The sequence below is a fragment of the Harpia harpyja genome, chromosome 2 (genome assembly GCF_026419915.1).
Source record: "Harpia harpyja isolate bHarHar1 chromosome 2, bHarHar1 primary haplotype, whole genome shotgun sequence".
NCBI lineage: Eukaryota > Metazoa > Chordata > Aves > Accipitriformes > Accipitridae > Harpia > Harpia harpyja.
This window is the reverse complement of record NC_068941.1, coordinates 41931145-41948757: the sequence shown is the minus strand read 5'-3', so window position 1 is coordinate 41948757 and position 17613 is coordinate 41931145. Positions and strand designations below refer to the sequence as shown.

Below are 17613 nucleotides of genomic sequence, written 5' to 3'. Positions count from 1 at the left end.
GACTTAGGTAGAGGACATCTTGGAAAAGATGTGTCCTTGGGAAGAGGAGTGAGATGTTTTCCTGTATCTCCTCAGTCAGAGACTAACCCATCAACTGAAATTTGAAGATGCCTCATTTACCCCTTTCCAGTAATTTGGTCCTGTCGTTAACACAGTAAATACATTTGCTAACCTACCTGGGGATAACTGTGTCATTACACAAGAATAATTTAAAAACTGTATCATGTGTAACTTGCATATTAGGTAAAGTGCACAGTAGGGATAGGTTTTCTAAATCTGCAGCAGCAACAAAAATGTGATTAAAATATTAATCAGACCAAATTGCATAAAGAATATAACTCTATGAAAAGAAAATTGCAAAGCCAAGGAGTTGAGGTCTAGGAAATCCCAAATATAGGCGACCATTCAATCTGAAATCATTACCACCCTTATGTAGATACGGGCTTTACTTACATTACAAAGTAGGACCTTTTTTCCCAGCAAGATTCTAGGCTCTTTCACACCACAGTATTTTGCTACTTGAGCAAAGGCAATAACTGATGAAAGGGTTGTTGTCCTCTCTGTAGATCAGGATGAGACATGACATTGGACAGTGGACTTCACTATAATCTACTGGTACCCAAGAAATTACTAGATTCAGCAATCTCAAATTCCACTCTAGCTCTCAAAAGGAATATGCTTTGTCAGGCATTAACTTTTCTGCCTGTTCCCCCAAACTTCAACCCTTCTTTCTGACAAGTCATCCCTAGTTCTGATCTGTCTGTATCCCAGAGCCCTTTAGAGTAGCCTTACCATTTTTTTCCAAAGCACTAATTGCCATTGTGTGCTGTGCAAGCCCAGTTCTAGTGTCTTTACTGCCAGACATAGCTCTGTTTGGGGCTATTTCTAAGAGTATACTCAAAACTTTTCTGTAAGTCACAGCATACCTTTGATAGTAAGGAAATACCACAGCACACCACTGCACTTAATGAACTATGTAGTGGAATTGCAGTGATTACCAAGCTAAGTACAAGGTAGTAAAGCGGCTATGATAAAATAATACAAGTCATAGCAATCAGTTATTATTTTAACAGTCCAAACATTTTAGTAAATCCAAATTCAGTGTTGCAACTTATCCCAGTGACTATCCTATATGACTGCTTAGGGCAAGCTAAAAATCTAGACCTTGCTTACAAGACAGACCTTCTTCCCACATAATGTGGAATTTCTTCACCTTTTCTACCTTTTTCTCTTTATGAAGTGTTTTAAGAAACAGAAACACAATCAAGTGTTTCCTCTGTGCTCCTAGTCAAATGGATCGTGATCTGTGTTGCTGCAACATTAGACAGCTACCAAGCCAGGAGATGAAGAAAATAATTACCTTTGTTTTCTGAGAAGAAAATAAGTTATCTCCTTTTCCATCTTGTCCCTGTTGTAATCAGCAGAAAATAGGTTTCATGGAATACATAAGTAAACTTCAAAACTGCTAATATGTCTCATTTTAAGGTCATCATGAGACAGACATTTCTGCTGCTTTAAAATATCACCATTTGTGTAATAACACTAAGCTTTATACCTTGATAGAGAAACCAGTGTTCTTAAAGACAGGGAAAACCCCTAGTTTTAAAGTATCACTGAATTTCTGATACTGATTTTGTGACTGACTCATTTCCCTCTAATGGTTTGAAGCAAATCCCTGGATCCAAATATAGCCCTGGGAGAAGCCCAGACTCCAGATGTGAAAGTTATATTGCAGCCACATCTCTGGATTCAATTAAAGGCACGGGGGCAACCCTAATTACTGCACCCCTGTTTTGGCCGGTAGCTAAAAGAAGGACTGATTCCCAAATGCTGCTTATAAAATACATATTTGTCATTTTAAGTATCACATGTACTTTCATAGGGTAAATATTTTTCCTATGCTAGGACCAAATATCAGGGAGGCACGCTGAGAAGATAGCGTGGGAAAAATACTCTCTTCCTGTGAGTCAATCCTATCTGAGAAAACACTCCATAGCAAGCCCAGCAGGCAGCCTCATAGCACCCGGTTCTCTGCTTCCTGGCTCCCGCGCTCAGGCGGAAACAGCAGCCCTTGGTTGTGGCACATCCTCGCACCCTCACCCGGTCCGAAGCATGGCTTGTACCACCAGCTAAGCAACTCGTGATGGAGATACTACCCCGAAAATCCCAGCCTCCTTACACTGTGGGAGCTCTTGAGGTTGACTGCTCATGGGCATTTTTCCTGAGGCAGAGCTGAAGATACCTCACAAACACCAGAAACAACCGGCTGTATGTAACCACAACACATCATTTCAGTTGGGTTTGGGTTTTTTTTTTTTGAGAAATCCTGATATTGAACTGATGTAACTGGCGATACCTCAAGTGATCCAGGTACCCAGATGAGGAAGCAATTGAAACAGCAAAACCAAAACCAATCCAAAGTGTCTGTAAACTATTCTCACACTTCAAAGGAATGTATTTTAAATATAGCATTTAATCTGCATTTGCAGTCCGTCAAAGTACAATACTTTCATGAAAATCATAAGAGGAAAGCTAAGAAATAAATTTATGTCTTCAGAACCCTTTCTTTTCAAGAATTAAAATTTGTTGTGAGGACATGCGGTGTTCATGACAGTTAGCAGGAGTTAAACGTGAAGACTGAAATCTTGCCCATAGCCAATGGAATGTAAATTAGAATCCACAAAAGGAGAAGGGCTGTGATTCTAGAATATGAAGTCATTGTTGTGTCTACTGATTCCTTCCAAATACCTACTTACTGCTGAATCTCTCAAACTTACCAATGCATATAACTTTCCTCATTTAACTGGACCTCTAACTTCAAATGTCTGCAAAATCTGATTTTTATTTAGTTCATAGATCAAAAGTTTTTTTAGGAGCAAAGACAGTAAAAAATAATCGTAATTATTCTATAATAAGAGTGAAATCTAACAACTTTTTATCTCACACTATTTTTTACTGAAATCTTTAGCTAGTATTCATGACTTAGCCAGGATTGCTGCATCTTCTATAATAAATGAAACAATAAACTATTTAAAAATTCCAAATTTCTAACGCATGAAGTAACTTCTCATTTGAAAACCATGGTCTGGATTAACTGTGAAGCATCTTCAGAGATGATAAAATAATTTTCATACTTCTTCAAGGACTCTTATCTTGCTGAGACTTGTATATGCATGTATTCATCTAACTGAAGTTGAATGTGGGTAACTGTTTACACAACTGACACAAAGGTTTGCATAAATAGCATTATTGTTATTGTTTTCCCAAAGATACTGGAGCATTGTAGAGCAATATAAAACATTGATTGTAGTGTCTTATAACAGTGCATATGGTTAAATATTCCCTTTGTGTTCACAGCTTTAAATTATAATGGAACAGCAAGCTTTATAAATAGAAATACTAAAAGTTTTATAAATAAAAGTACTAAAAGTTTCCCTGAACTCTATAGATCTTAGAGAACTGTTTGAAAACTAGGTCTGTAGAAAGCAAAGTGTTTCATTAGTAGATTTCAATCGCAGAGTTTTCTGAGTGAATATTTGCCACCTGCCACTTCTGTTTACAATGTCTACAAAATCATTTTCACACTGAAAATCACTGACAACTACCTTTCATATTTATTCATAGTTAAGCACTCATGCCAACTCCCATTGAAAAATCAATAGCAGGTTTCTGGATATAGCAGGAATAGGATTAAACCTAACAAGTCTGTGACAACAGTGTCAACAGAAATACTGATTTGCATGTTTTCTTATTTTTGAAGCAAAACACAGCCTTGGCTTTTTTAATCTTGGGGTTTTGCAGGTAGGTGTTCAGATGTATGGTAAACACAGAACTGAGGTCATTTGAGATTCTGGAAAAGTTAAAAACTATGCATGGGAAGCTATAATATAACAGGAACTTCTAATTAGTGAAAATGGTTTATCCTGCAGCAGCAAAGTCATGTCCTTGTAATTTTTCTGATAGGGAAAAAAATATATTGATTGAAGAGGTGTATTCAGTGAGAATAGATGGTTGAAGAGGTATTTTCACAGCCATCATGCAGCTACTGATTCTGCTTTAGCTAGAGCCCATGGCAAAGAAAGCAGCTCTGAAGAAGAGGAGAAATCAGCTACTTTCCCAATTGTTCTCTTCCATGGTATCTGCAGGGCAGGACCAGCAGGCACCTTCCTTTTGATTAAATGCTTACAGACATTTTCTGCTACAAAATATGTTTAAAATAATCAAAATTGCTGATTTGGCCATGTGCACTGTAAATTAGTACCTTCATTTTTTATTTTGCTGATTGACTTGTCATTTTTCACACAATGTATGTGCAGCTATAGGTATTCACAGCCCATCCCTTTCAAAATCTGCTATTTTAAAAAACATTTGAGTACACAAAAGCAGTGGATCTTAGCTTTGAAAAGCACAGTTCCAAAGGCTATCAGCACATCTCGCGAGGCTGAATGCTCTAGGAATACATTACAATACCAGTTTCCCTGTTGAGTATATCACTTAGTTGCTTTTCAATACTCTTCCGGAAAATACAGCAGATATGCATTGAAAGCAGAGAAAGCTAAGTAAATATGGTAAATATGTGAATTTATATTGTCTTTAAAAACACAGGCTTCTTTTTTCACTAAAATGATGAAGCAAAGTAAAGATAAGATGTTTTATGAAATACCAAGCTTGCACATGTGGTATTCAGAGAAATTAATATTGTTAATTAATGACAGTAAATATGCACTTAACGACTAACACTAGCCTTCTGTGAGTGTATACCACCTCTGTAACAAAACTAAAAATTAAATAAATCAAGAGGCAGATTTTGGCTTCCTGTAGAATGTTCAATCTGTGATGCTTGTTATTGTCTCCAGTGCAATTGCTGGAGTTATCACAGCTACCGATCTTTCAAATCTTTCTGTTCCATTTATCCTACTTCTCTTTTAAGCATGTGAAAGAAATCAAATTGCATGCACAGAGCGTTTCTCAGATTACTTTTGCACGGGAAAAGTCAGCACATGCAAAGCGTGACCAGCAGGTCAAGGGAGGTGATTCTGCCCCTCTACTCCGCTCTCATGAGACCCCCGCCGTACTGCGTTCAGCTCTGGGGTCCTCAGTACAAGACAGACATGGACCTGTTGGAGCGAGTGCAGAGGAGGGCCACGAAGATGATCAGAGGAATGGAACACCTCTCCTATGAAGACAGGCTGAGAGAGTTGGGGTTGTTCACCCTGGAGAAGAGAAGGCTCCAAGGAGACCTTATAGCAGCCTTCCGGTACCTAAAGGGGGCCTACAGAAAAGCTGGAGAGGGAGTTTTTACAAGGGCATGTAGTGATAGGACAAGGGGTAATGGCTTTAAACCAAAAGAGGGTAGATTTAGGTTGGATGTAAGGAAGAAGTTCTTTACTGTGAGGGTGCTGAGGCACTGGAAGAGGTTGCCCAGAGAAGTTGTGGATGCCCCATCCCTGGAAGTGTTCAAGGCCACGCTGGACGGGGCTTTGAGCAACCTGGTCCAGTGGAAGGTGTCCCTGCCCACGGCAGGGGTGTTGGAACTAGATCATCTTTAAGGTTGCTTCCAACCCAAACCATTCTATGATTCATTCTACAATGACAGCAGCAGGGAGAAGGCGGCATGCAAAACTAACTCAGAGGTAACTGCCGTATTCACCACATATTCTGTATGTGGAACTTCCCCTTGGCCTTGGTGGCAGTTTGATGTAAAGACTGAGGTGAAAATGTGGCCCTGCGGAAAAATAAGCTGAAAATATTTATGGGTTATTCAGCTTTGACACATCGATTTAAAAACAAAAGGAATGTGTGGGACAGACTAGCAGAAATCTAGGTTATTCAGATATAGAAATATGAGATCCTTTAAAAAGAAATTTCTCAAGTCATTATTAAAATGTAGCTTCTTGTTTTAATAAAATTTTCAGTGACAATCAGAGGATCATTGAGGCATTGATCATGATGCAAAGGAAAATACATGACATATATGCTACTTTTCCAAACCTGCAGTAGTGCTAAACAACAGAGAAAAGATCCATGCTTATAGCTAAAAAATATTATCAAGTAGTAGAAGCCTTGGTCAGTGCTGCTTATAGCTAAAAAATATTATCAAGTAGTAGAAGCCTCGGTCAGTGCTGCTCCCCCAGTTATAACAGATGCATTTAGAAAGATTCAGAATGTTTCAAACAGTGCATTATACTGATTCAAGTGCATTAGCTGTTGAATTGCAGCTTCTTGTAACAATATCAAAGCTGAATATTAAATCCCACAAAAATAAAAATAATGTCATCCAGCTTTTTTGAAACTCTAGTGTCTGCTTCAGTTCTGGGTATTTTAGTGCCAGAGTGCTAGGCACAGACTGGCACAGAAACATATGCTTGGCTCGAAATGCTTGTAAATTCCATTGAAATTCATTGATTTCTGTGGCAGGCATTTCAGATTAACAGAGATTAAACAGATTAAAAGATTTGGAAGCATGGAAATCCAAGAAAGGGTTAACAAAGAACACAGTGCGGATCTCTGATCAGATATTCCAATCACCAGCCTCTAATTTGAGCTACTAATTCAGGGTTTAAATATGGAGGTAAATTAAATGTATTTTAACCATAAGGTTTCTCCTTCTACTTTTTCCACAAACTTTTGTGACTTTTTGGGCAAGGCCCTCAGGTCTTTCTCTCATTGGGAAAATGCAGATAATATTTCCATAAAACAAGGGAGATGATTTCACCAGAGGACTTGGATTTTCCAAAAGACTAGAATCATATGAAAAACTCTTACCAAAAAATATATTTGTCATCCAAACTAATATGCTTCTGTGGTACAGAACCTGAACTTTGTGCATTGTATGAACCACAGAGTAATATTGCTAGAGTTATTCTAGGTAGAGTACCTAGAACTGTCCACGGTTCTTCATCTCACAACCTGTATAACTGCATTTACTGCAACAATGTTAACATCACAGTATTCTTACCAAAGTCTGAAAGATCAAAGCTTTCCTCCATTTCTCAGATAGCATAGTTTTTCTCATTTATCATAGCATTATTTTGCAATATCTGAGAGAGAAAAAGGAGAGAAGGGAGATACAGACAGAATAAAGGAGCAAGGAGGAAAAAACAGAATAAAGTAGAGAAGGAAGCCTACAGAAGGACACAAGAATTAAAAAATCCATAAGAAAGAAGGAAAACATGGGCAACAGAACAAAACAATTTGCAAAGGCACAAGACAGTTCTCTTACTGATATATTGCTTTTTTTCTTGCGGATTGCGACAAATCCACTGAAGTACGGTGGGTACTTATGCAAATAATTTTTCTGTAATCTGTCAGTATAGCCTATAGAAAATGTTGAAATAATAATTTCAAGGAGCTTTGCAGCAATATTTTAGATTTTAGGGGAAATTTTTTCATGGTAGTTACAGCTTGTGTTTCAACCAACTCTGTTGGTTATATGTTACTCTGTTGCACAATTAAGGAAGGATATGTGTTTATCACCCTGATTTGGCTGCCAAGATCCAATTTTTAGTTTCAGTGTTTTACCTTGCTGGCATCTAATGGGAGGCAGGGACTGACATACCATGTTTTGCCGCACTGTTTAATGAGGTTACCCTGTGTTAATAAAGAAGCAAAAACTTTCTAGAATTGGACATTTCATATGTTATTTTCTAGTATTTTGTTTTAAACAGCACTGATTTGTAAGTTAAAGGCGAGATACACATTGTTACTGATTTAAGGCTTCATAGTTTTACATTTTATTTTTTAAAGATATTTATTTCACTTCTCTTTTATAATATGTCTGTAAGGAACCTCTTTTCTCTCTCCATCAGGCCTTCTCAAATACCAGTTAGTGCTGCACAGGCATCTGAGACCCCAGGATGGAAGCACTACTTACCTGGTTTCCTTGAAGTCCCTGACCTGCATTCCAGTGAGGCATCACGGAACTGCACTACTGTCAGCAATCACCAGTAACTGCAAGCCAGACGTTCCTCCCACTGCGTCACCGCAGAAGGTAAGAGACTGTAAAGGCACTCAGTTCTTAGTTCAAGGTGTGGCAATGTATGCTTCAGTGCTGGGAGTCTTTGGGTGTCAGTCCTCAGGCACAATGAGGACGGAACACAGCTTGAGAGTCTTGCTCTAGAGGCTAGGGCTGCAAATGAGAGCATCAGCTAAAGAGAAGTAGCAGCAGGTAGGCATATGGAAATGACAGCTGACCAATGGACATTAAGTGCCAGTCATCCCTGAAGGCTGAAATCTGAACCCTGAAGTGGCAGGCAATGACTGTAGAGGGTCTTGGCTGCATTGCCCTTACTGAGGTAATGGGGTCATCTCAGATTTACTTTGTTGAGAACCAAAACTAATATCAAATCTAATTGAGAAGCATCTTTGTCTCAACACTTCAGCCTGTGCAATGATAGATAAACTACCCAGATACCATAACACTCACTTTTAGTGTAGGAGCTGTTCCACACCCAAGGCCCTTCAAGTACTATTTCCCACCAAAATGTTAAAGAACAATCACTCTGTATGTTTTGTTTTCTTAATCTGTAAAATGGGTATCCACACTGAACTTCTTGATAAAAGAAATCCCATAACAAATAATAGGTTCCACCTCTGTGTTTGTGTATGTGCACAGAAAGGGGATGCTACATAGGAAGTTCTCCGTTTTTCTAGAAATGCATGAAATTCCATGATGAAAAGGCTGAGAGACCATGTGTATAGTTGGAGCAGAGGGAGGGAATGAGAGGCATGAGTTCCTAGAGGATATAACCAGAGACCTAAGTTTAAGGATAAAGAAAGGTAGTATCTCTTTCATGAAGAATTTCCTGCCAAGATGAAGACAATATTTTAAGCCTTTTGGTATTCTGGACCATCTGGAAGCACCATGAATCTCATGAAGTGTGCACTCTCAGCAGGTAAAAAAAAAGGGGGGGAGGAAAGAAAGTTTGCTGCACTGTGTATAGTCTTCCTTTACATGGGGTCAGAAACCTTCGACATTTCTGCTTACAGTTTAGGTGATGCTGAAAATTTTAAACATTTGTTTTAAATATTTGTACCTGGCAAGTTCCGACAAGACAAAAGCACTAACTTCACAAGTGTGACAAGTGTCTCCTGTGACAATGGAGAAATGAAGTTCTCACAGTATCACAAGTATCTTTGCAGAATATTCATGTTGTAAACCTTTGCTCTGGGTTTTCAACTCTGTTTATAACAGGCATCTAAATCCTACACTGCTCATAATATATTAAACTGACAACAGGACTGCATTCCTAAGTAATGCAGCTTCTTTGCTGAAAGACAGACTACCAAACCTAAGCTTAGCATTAAAGATCTGAATGCATTTATTAATATTTTACTAAAGATTATGAGTGTTTTCCATGGTTGTAGAGTAACAGTTGAGAAAGAAAAAAGTGAGGATATGTTATATAAATACTTGCATAAACTGCCTTTTTTTGCATATTTATTCCAGCATTAGACAGATCAGCCATTTACAATACAGTACATTACAGCAACTGCAATAAAATCCAACTGTATTTTTTTTAAATACATCAACCCCCTTAGATGCTTTTCTGCCACTACTACTCTCATTTCAGTTTATCTTATTTTTTCCCTATTCCAATTTATTGGTAAGAAAAATCTGCCCACGACATGGGCAGGGATAGATGTTCTTTTTTAGCTTTTGCTACATGTAAGTCATAATCCTGTATTCCATCAGGACTCCTTGTTCTTCACCGCTTCAAAGCCTATTTGAAAAGATACTTTTACATTTTAACCCCCCTCTATCTATCGCTTAAACCTATTTTTGCTTAGAACTTAGCATTGCTTAGAACTGAAAATTATTTTCAAAGAGAAACTAGAAGGAAGATATCATGAAACCACATTTTATATATTACATTATATTATATTATATTATATTAATCAACAGTTTAAAACATTTTTTACTGGTATTTGCTAGTGCCAGTCTCTAATCTTCCAAGAGAATAATTATTCTGTCATGATGCCTACCACTATCTCATGCATGGTACAGTTGCGCACTTCAAACTTTGACTAAGCCATGACTCTGTTGGTTCTAAAATTTACTATGGTTATGGTCAATGACTTTTTCCACATACAGTTGGCTATCATGCTGCATCTCCCACAGATCTGGAGCATGTGACATGCTGAGTAAGTGCAGAGCTGATCTATGTTGATACTAATTTTCAGATCAACTGTAGATTTTCAGAGTGATACTACAAATGTAGTCACTGCCTCATGAGCTTATCAGAATGTTTTGCAAGCCATGCCCAACTCATGACTGAAAGATTGGTCTCTTCTATGCTGTTTCATTGCCACCACACAACCAAATGTTTTTTGTCTGGGAAGGGCACAATTTCATCACCTTTTAGCATTCATGTAGGCCACTATTCAGTCAGTGAGATTGATAACTTGGTCAACATGTGAAAATTCTTATGGAGCCTTTGCTTAAACTCAATTACTGGTATTTAACCTTCTGTCTGGTGAGTTCATCCTTGGGCAGGTTGCTCAGCAGAGAAATTGTGCCAATGTTATCTTGCATTCTGCTTTTTCTCTATTGCTGTTGCTAGGTGTATTATTTGTTTAACCTCCCAGAGGGCCTAAATTAAGACCAGGGCCATACACAAATATACAGTAAAAGATGATGTTTGAGCTGAAGGGTTTGCCCTCTGAATAGCTAAGACAGAAAAATGGGATATGAAAGGAAGCATTACGATGCTTCTTTTAGAAGTGGAGAAATAAGCCATGCCAGAGATCGCAAAAGAAGGACTGCAGCTGAGCTAAGAAGTGAATCCAGATCTCTTGAACAGAGTTGCACCAGTCTTTTTGGCCAGGAGTTTAGTAGATCTGAGTGATTTACAAAAATCAAAAATGATTTATAAAAATTTGCAGCCAGATTTAAAAAAAAATATGGGATTGAAACACTTGCACATTTCTACAAGTGAAATTCAAATAGATTTTGCAGGTAGGATTCATAAAAGGGTGTAGGTGCTACATATAAAAGCAGAACAAGGAAGGTGTCCTCATCCTATAGCTTCATGCCTGACACACACCAGGTTTAACTTCATTCTCTCATTTCTGAAGGCTCTGTAATTGCTTATAGGAAAGGCATTTCCTCTTGGCTGGTTTTATTAATATCATGCAACCTGTTTGGGAACCTTTAACTTTAACTTCATCAAAATAAGCATTTAATTCAATTTAAAATTAATCGTAATTATTCCTGTCATGATTTCCTGAGGTTTTTGAGAAAAAAAAAAATCAGTTCCACATTGACCAAAAGCCTTGCTAAGCTTCTTAAGCCACAAGACTATCCTTCCTTTCACACCATTCTTCCCACATGGAAATTGTAAATTCCTACCTCTAAACATGCTTTGTGAATTCAATGGACTAATGGGTATATTTTCACCAAAATTTGAACAGTTTATCAATCCACCAAATATTTTTCTCAACATGAGGAGAGTGGTTTTGCACTCTCAGCTTGCCAGTGCAAGTACACTACTATGAGGACAATTTCGGCAAAAAGAAAAAAAAAGTAAATTTAAAGTTAGATTCATGCATGCTTTCTCCAAAGACATGGAAATTTTGCCATTTTTAGCAGTGCTATTTAAAACAGGAACTGCAATGAGTATTTTAGGCTCCAGGGTGCCTGCAGTCAGGACTAGGGAGCCACATAGCTATTAATATAAGCAGACACCCCTCCCTATTAACCAGAAGACAGCAACTGGGTATATTGTCTTGTGTTTTCAAATCATAGAAATAATTATGAGCAAATGCAAAATCCCAATTTTTCCAGGCAACAAACTGGAAATCTTGCTGAGGTGTTCCTCCATTGTAGTCAGCCTTTTACTAATGCTCTTTCATGTGTGAAGAGTTTCTGTATTTGCCGAGAAGGGAAATCAGCTCTCCCTGAACAACTTTTGTCAGTCTCCATCAGTATCAAGTGCCAAGTGAAATGCAAGGTTAAAATGAAATTAAACACACGTTTACCTTGGTCAGCATTAGAAAGGGACTCATCAAACTCTCTAATATACCATAGAGTAACCTGTTTCTGGGATCTCAAAAATAACTGTGATATTATTCATTGAAAGTGGACAGTTTAGCAGCAACTACTGTATGTGGCATTACAGAAACTGTAAGTTTTACTGCACCTTCTGGAATTGATGACATTCTAGAATTACACCAGGAGGATTCCCACAATATATATTTTCCCCAAAAGAGTGATACTTTTTTGTTCTGAATACCTTAGAATGGGGCTGAGGAAGAGGTTCACTTCATAAATGTATGTTTCTTTCAATTTCCATTTGTGGAGGAGAAATTAATCAAAGGATTTTAGCACATTGCCTTATAGTAAGAAATTTTTACTCACACTGAAACAATTGGATGACTTGCATGGGATATTCCCTGCAACTCTCTTAATACAAATAGCTGTCTAAGGGCTAGATTCCACAATGCTTGATAAAATCTTTGGAACTGGTTCCAGCCTCCTCCATGATGATGCACACACCCTGCTTTCTAGATTACAACCCACACAATTAAAGCTCTCTTCCTGAGCCACTGCATGGCTGACCTATTTTCCATATGGACTTAGCTGAAACAATCAATGGGCATAGCCATGCGTAAAGTGCAAGGCATAGCCAAACAGTCCCAAGAGAGGGTTTCAGACAGCTCTGTGCCCCACAGCCCCAAGCTGGGATACAAGTCTTTGGGCATTTTTCCCCTTGCCCTAGAGCAGAGAAAACGTGGCCTTGGCAGTCAAGCAAGGACAGTACAGCATTCCATTCACATTCAGGCAGATACATATGCATAGGAGGTACAGACAGGGGGTCTCGTGAAAGAAGTAGCCTCTCGGAAATAATACATAAGGTCACAGCTTGGTTATCGTCTAGGCTTAGTGTGCTGCCTGTAAGAAATTAGCCTACTGGTACTGACTTGCATGAGGAGGTGGCTTGTTTGAATACTTCTGCTAGCAGGGCACCATTCTCTTGGAATAGCTACTTCTAGTATGAATATGCAAGAAGAAAATAAATTCAAAAGTTGGCTTTAAGTAACTCAAAGGAACTAAATTAAGGAGTCAGAGCAGTAAAATCAAGAATAATGGCTACCACAATACTGCCAAGTTCAAGGAGCAGGGAGGGTGCCTAAAAGTAGCAGGGAGGGGTCTGAGCTATGGAAGCGGGCATTTCAATCAAATGAGAATGTTAGTTAAAATACTCCGCAGTTAAATGTGAAAGCAGTAATATTCTTAGCAAGGGCATTGATTCCACTGAACAAAACTATCATATAATAGGAAATATGAATGAAAAATAAGTGGAAGTGAGTATCAGAAAAGACTATGCTCTGATAGGGTGAAATTCTCCCAAAGGCTGAAGGCTTGTGGAAGCCCTAAAGCTCAAATTTACTTGGGGTCTGAAGCAATGAACAGGACTCAGTGAGGTCTCTCTATGTTGAAGTAAAATTAATCCCTAGAGAATGTATTTGCTCTGACTTAGGTTATGAAGCAGCAGAGTAACTGACAGCAGTGAAACCTGCACTCCTACGAAAAGGGAGTAGATGTCAGCTTGCTCCAGACTCCGCATCTACAAAAATAAATAAGCATCGTGTATGAGCTACAGGCCATAAATGAGGAGCCAAAATGTCAAGGAAACTGACCTAAGAGTGGCATCACCTCAGTAGGACAACCAAAAAACTGGAAGAACAGCATGTTACCAAAATGAGTAGCAATCAATACCTGTGTTACAAGTAAAAGGCTTCATTAGAGATATTAACATGGTCTTTTCAATTGTTTCATAGCAAGTGGATCTACAAGCAAAAACCTTATTAAAAACCTGCTGTCTTTAGCAAATTTTGCTGCCTTTATTACAAAAAGAAAATCCATTGCTTATGCCCTAGCTAGAAGCCCTAGCCCATTTATGCACATGCTTAAATCCTACTGGAATTTTTAAATTAAATAGATATTAATATTATGTCCTGAACAGTGTTGCTTTCTTGAACAAAGACTTATGCCCTGAACACTGACTTAAAAATATAATATCTGTTCAATGATAAACTTGAATCTCTACTTCTGGTACAACTAGTCATGCAAGACTTGCTGAATATATATCATATATATTAAAGCCATATCTCAGATGCTGAAAATATGCTGAAAAGAATATTCAAAGTAATGTCAAATGTGAGATTTGGTTTAATTTAAATTTCAAGTGCTAAAAACCTTAATTGCAACACTAAGCATCTAAATAAATGCCATGAATTCTAATAAACACAGACAACGAAGATCTTTAAAAAACAAATAGTGCAAAATGTGCAAGGAACTCCAGCAAAGAAACTCTAATTAATGGCAGCTCTCCACAGCTCAATCTTCATTTGCTAATAAAATGTGCAAGCTGAAATGCAATGATTTCTAAATATCATTACCCCCAAATTCCTTAAAACATGTCCTGTAGTTTCCAATAACTATTTAAAAACACTTCCTTTTACCTATACTGAGCTTTTCTTAAACAAATAAGTTCATATAAAAAAAGGAAACTTGCTGCTTGTCTACAGAGTACATACAAAATACGGCCAGTACCTTCTAATACATATTTCCTTGTTGATAATTTAGAATGTTGTGTCTGTTTCCTTAGATTACTGAGGTGCTTGATTTTATTTTTTTTTTAAGTAAGATATAAATTTAAAACATCTTTGGTTTAACAGCTCATTTCAGTTAAAAGGAATATAACTGTATTTGCTACAAACTCTACCCTGACTTCTTGGATTGCTTATTTTGAGTCTCGGTATTTTTTTAGAATTTCAAACAGATGGATGGCATTTATCTTCATAATGGCTGTGATATTTTACCTTTTATTACTTGACATAACCAGATTTTGACTGCTGCTGCTGTTTTGAGTATTATATTTTATTATAAACTTTTACTTATGTTTTGATTTCACTATGGGATCTGTTTTGAAACAGACTGTAAGAAGGGAATGGTTAAAGACAGATTTTTTTAAAGAAAGCATTAATCAGAATAAGACTAATATACAAGACTTTAGTACTTACTTTTATGGACATGACATTAAAGACTAACCTTGACTTCTCATTTTTAACGGTTCATCAAAAACTTAATTGAATAATTTAAGTGAATACTCAGCAAGTGAACCAGTGGGAGAGGGGATGGTGAGCCATTTTATTGATAGTCAAAAAAGGGTAAAAAACCCACTGTAGAACTAAATTCCTTACGTTCTCCTGCAATGTTTCCTCATGATCTTGCAAGGTCATGACTCATAATAGCTGCAAGCTGCATAATTCCATGGAAAAAAATACAACCAAGAGATCTGAAGATGTGATTTCCTTCTTTCTCCTTCCTTACTTTTCCTGCCTGCTTTAGATGAGCATGATTTCAGCAATTGCTCTTCTCTTCTGAGAATGTGGAACATGAAGTCTTTTGTATCACCATTACAGTATTCCTCATGCTTCCTTACAATCATCTAGTTCATTTAAGGTTCTTGTTATTGGCAAGGCAAAGAAATAGTCATCAGAGCTGCAGAATGTATGGCCATATGTAGTGCCCCAGAGCAACACAATCCAAGCAAGAAACTTCTCTACAATAAAGACAACTTCCCGTGCTTGCATTTGTAACAACATATTTGCACGCATTCTCTGGTTGCATAAATTGCTTAACTTCTCTGATTAATTATGTAAAATAGTCTGTTACTGGAATTTCTTTCCAGCATGGGCTGTCACTACCTTTTGTTCCTAACCCTAGAAAAGCAGTAGACCCATTTATGTGAAGCGTATGCTTCCTTGCACCTACTTTCTGCAGTTTGGAAACAAATCATCTTAATCATAACTACAAGAAAAGGGAGTGGCTCCATTGGAAGTTTTGTCTTAGGAAAAACTGTAAGATTAGACCATTTCCAAATAAGTAAAACACTTTGTTCTATTCATAGAAAGATAATTAAACTCTTACACTTGTTATGAAAAATCGCTCTGTTACATTTTTCTGTAATTCCGTATTCTGAGACTTCACAGTGGAAAATCTGAGTGAATAAAAATTTCTTTTTTCCTACTAGTATTTCAACTATCAAATGTCTTACCATCTCTCTTTAGACCAACCTGTATGCAGCATAGTAACCTGTAGCTCAGTGAAAGTGCATAGCCCAAACACAGCATTACAAACAGTTCATTTCACCATAATACTCATTTTTAGTAATAATGCATCCTTGCTTAGGACTTTTTTCCTGTTAATTCATCCTTCGAACTTAGAAAGCCATCTCACTACATACACACAATAAGTGACCAGCTCTGAAAATAGAGCCATTTTAGGAGCAGTGTTAGATCAAGCCTGAGGGAATACATAAGGTGTATAAAGTACTGCTTTACATACGAGATAAAAACTTTTCAAGTGTCTCATGTTTATACATCGAGATGATTTTATAAAGGGACTACTATGCCTAGGCTAGTAATAGTCTCTGAACTTTAGGCACAGAAACAATCACCACTCAGAAAAGGAATTACAAGTCTGAAGTCTTGACAAAATAAAAAGAATAGTGGAGCTAAGAAAACCGACTGAAAAAGTAAAATGCCCATCATAATGAATACACCACAGTTTGGGGTTTCATTTATTCTTCCTAGAAAAAAAAGGACTGGAATAACAAATGCAAAACTGAAGTTATTGTTGGAGCATCAAGTATGCAATTAAGTATCAGGTTCGTGTCTAACTGATGAAGTGCAATGATGTGAATTACTCTGAAAACCAGATAAGAAACCTTACCGAAGTATAATGCAGTAAAACTAGCCTGAATGGGTTTAATTAGCTCGACGGGCACCAGCAGTTAGCAAATTCTTAGAAAGCCTCACAATGCACAAAGGCCGCCCAAGTACCCCTTGTGGCTGAAGACCTCAGCGAGCTCCCTGGTCGCTTCCAGCCCCCAGTCGCTGCACCTTTCGCTCAAGACCGTATTTGGCCGGGGGCACGGTGCGAACGGGGCTGGGGGTGCTGAGGGGAGGGGGCCTCCCGCGCCCCCCGCACCCCCCCCCCACCCCCGATCCCGGGGCTCAGCCCCACACCGCACGGCCGGGCGAGAGACCCGCCCCGGCCCCGGCCCCGGCCCCGGCCCTGCCCGGAGCGCCCCGCTCCCCGCGGGCACGGCCGGGCGCCCCGTCCCAGCGCTGTCCAGGGTCCCCGCCGCGCCTCGCCGCTCCGCTCCGCGCCCCGGGCGCCGCTCACTCACCATGGCGCGGGGGCTGCCCGCGGCCGCGCAGCCCCGCGGAGGGGCTCTGGGCAAGGCGCCGCTGCCGATCCCCGGCGCCGCAAAGGTGTATTTGGGGAGCGGGCGCGGCGCGGCGGCGGGGCCGCCCGGGCGGGCGGGCGGGGGCCCGGCGGGAGGGGCCTCCCCGCCGGCCCAATCAGGGCCGGGGCGGGCGGCCCCGGGCCGCGGCGGTGGGCGGCGGCGGCGGCCCGGGGGGAGGCGCGCTGCCCCCCCACCGCCCCGGCAGCACGGCCCGGTCGCCGCCGGCCGCGCTCCGCCGAGCGCCGGTGGCACGGCGAGCCCCGGGCGCGGCGTTCGCTGGTGGCGCAGGGCTTCAGCTGGGCCTCGGAGAGGGCGTGTGGGGGCCCGCTGCCCCCAGCTGCCGCACCGGGGG

At 39.5% G+C, this 17613-nt stretch overlaps 1 protein-coding gene across 3 annotated transcripts in view; it reads right to left on the bottom strand.

Annotated features, from left to right (window-relative positions):
- The window catches only part of GUCY1A1 (guanylate cyclase 1 soluble subunit alpha 1), a 40676-nt gene extending 23335 nt beyond the window's left edge, over positions 1 to 17341 (bottom strand). Inside the window, exons 1-2 of one of the 3 annotated variants that reach the window (XM_052777884.1) lie at positions 17202 to 17341; positions 6959 to 7040 (exon numbers count right to left, since the gene is read on the bottom strand). The gene's annotated coding sequence lies outside the window, so the exon portion shown is untranslated. Of the gene's footprint in view, positions 1 to 453; positions 561 to 6958; positions 7041 to 17201 lie in introns of all 3 variants that reach the window. The other 2 variants (XM_052777893.1, XM_052777875.1) reach the window with 2 other exon arrangements.
- Between the last annotated feature and the right edge of the window lie 272 nt (positions 17342 to 17613).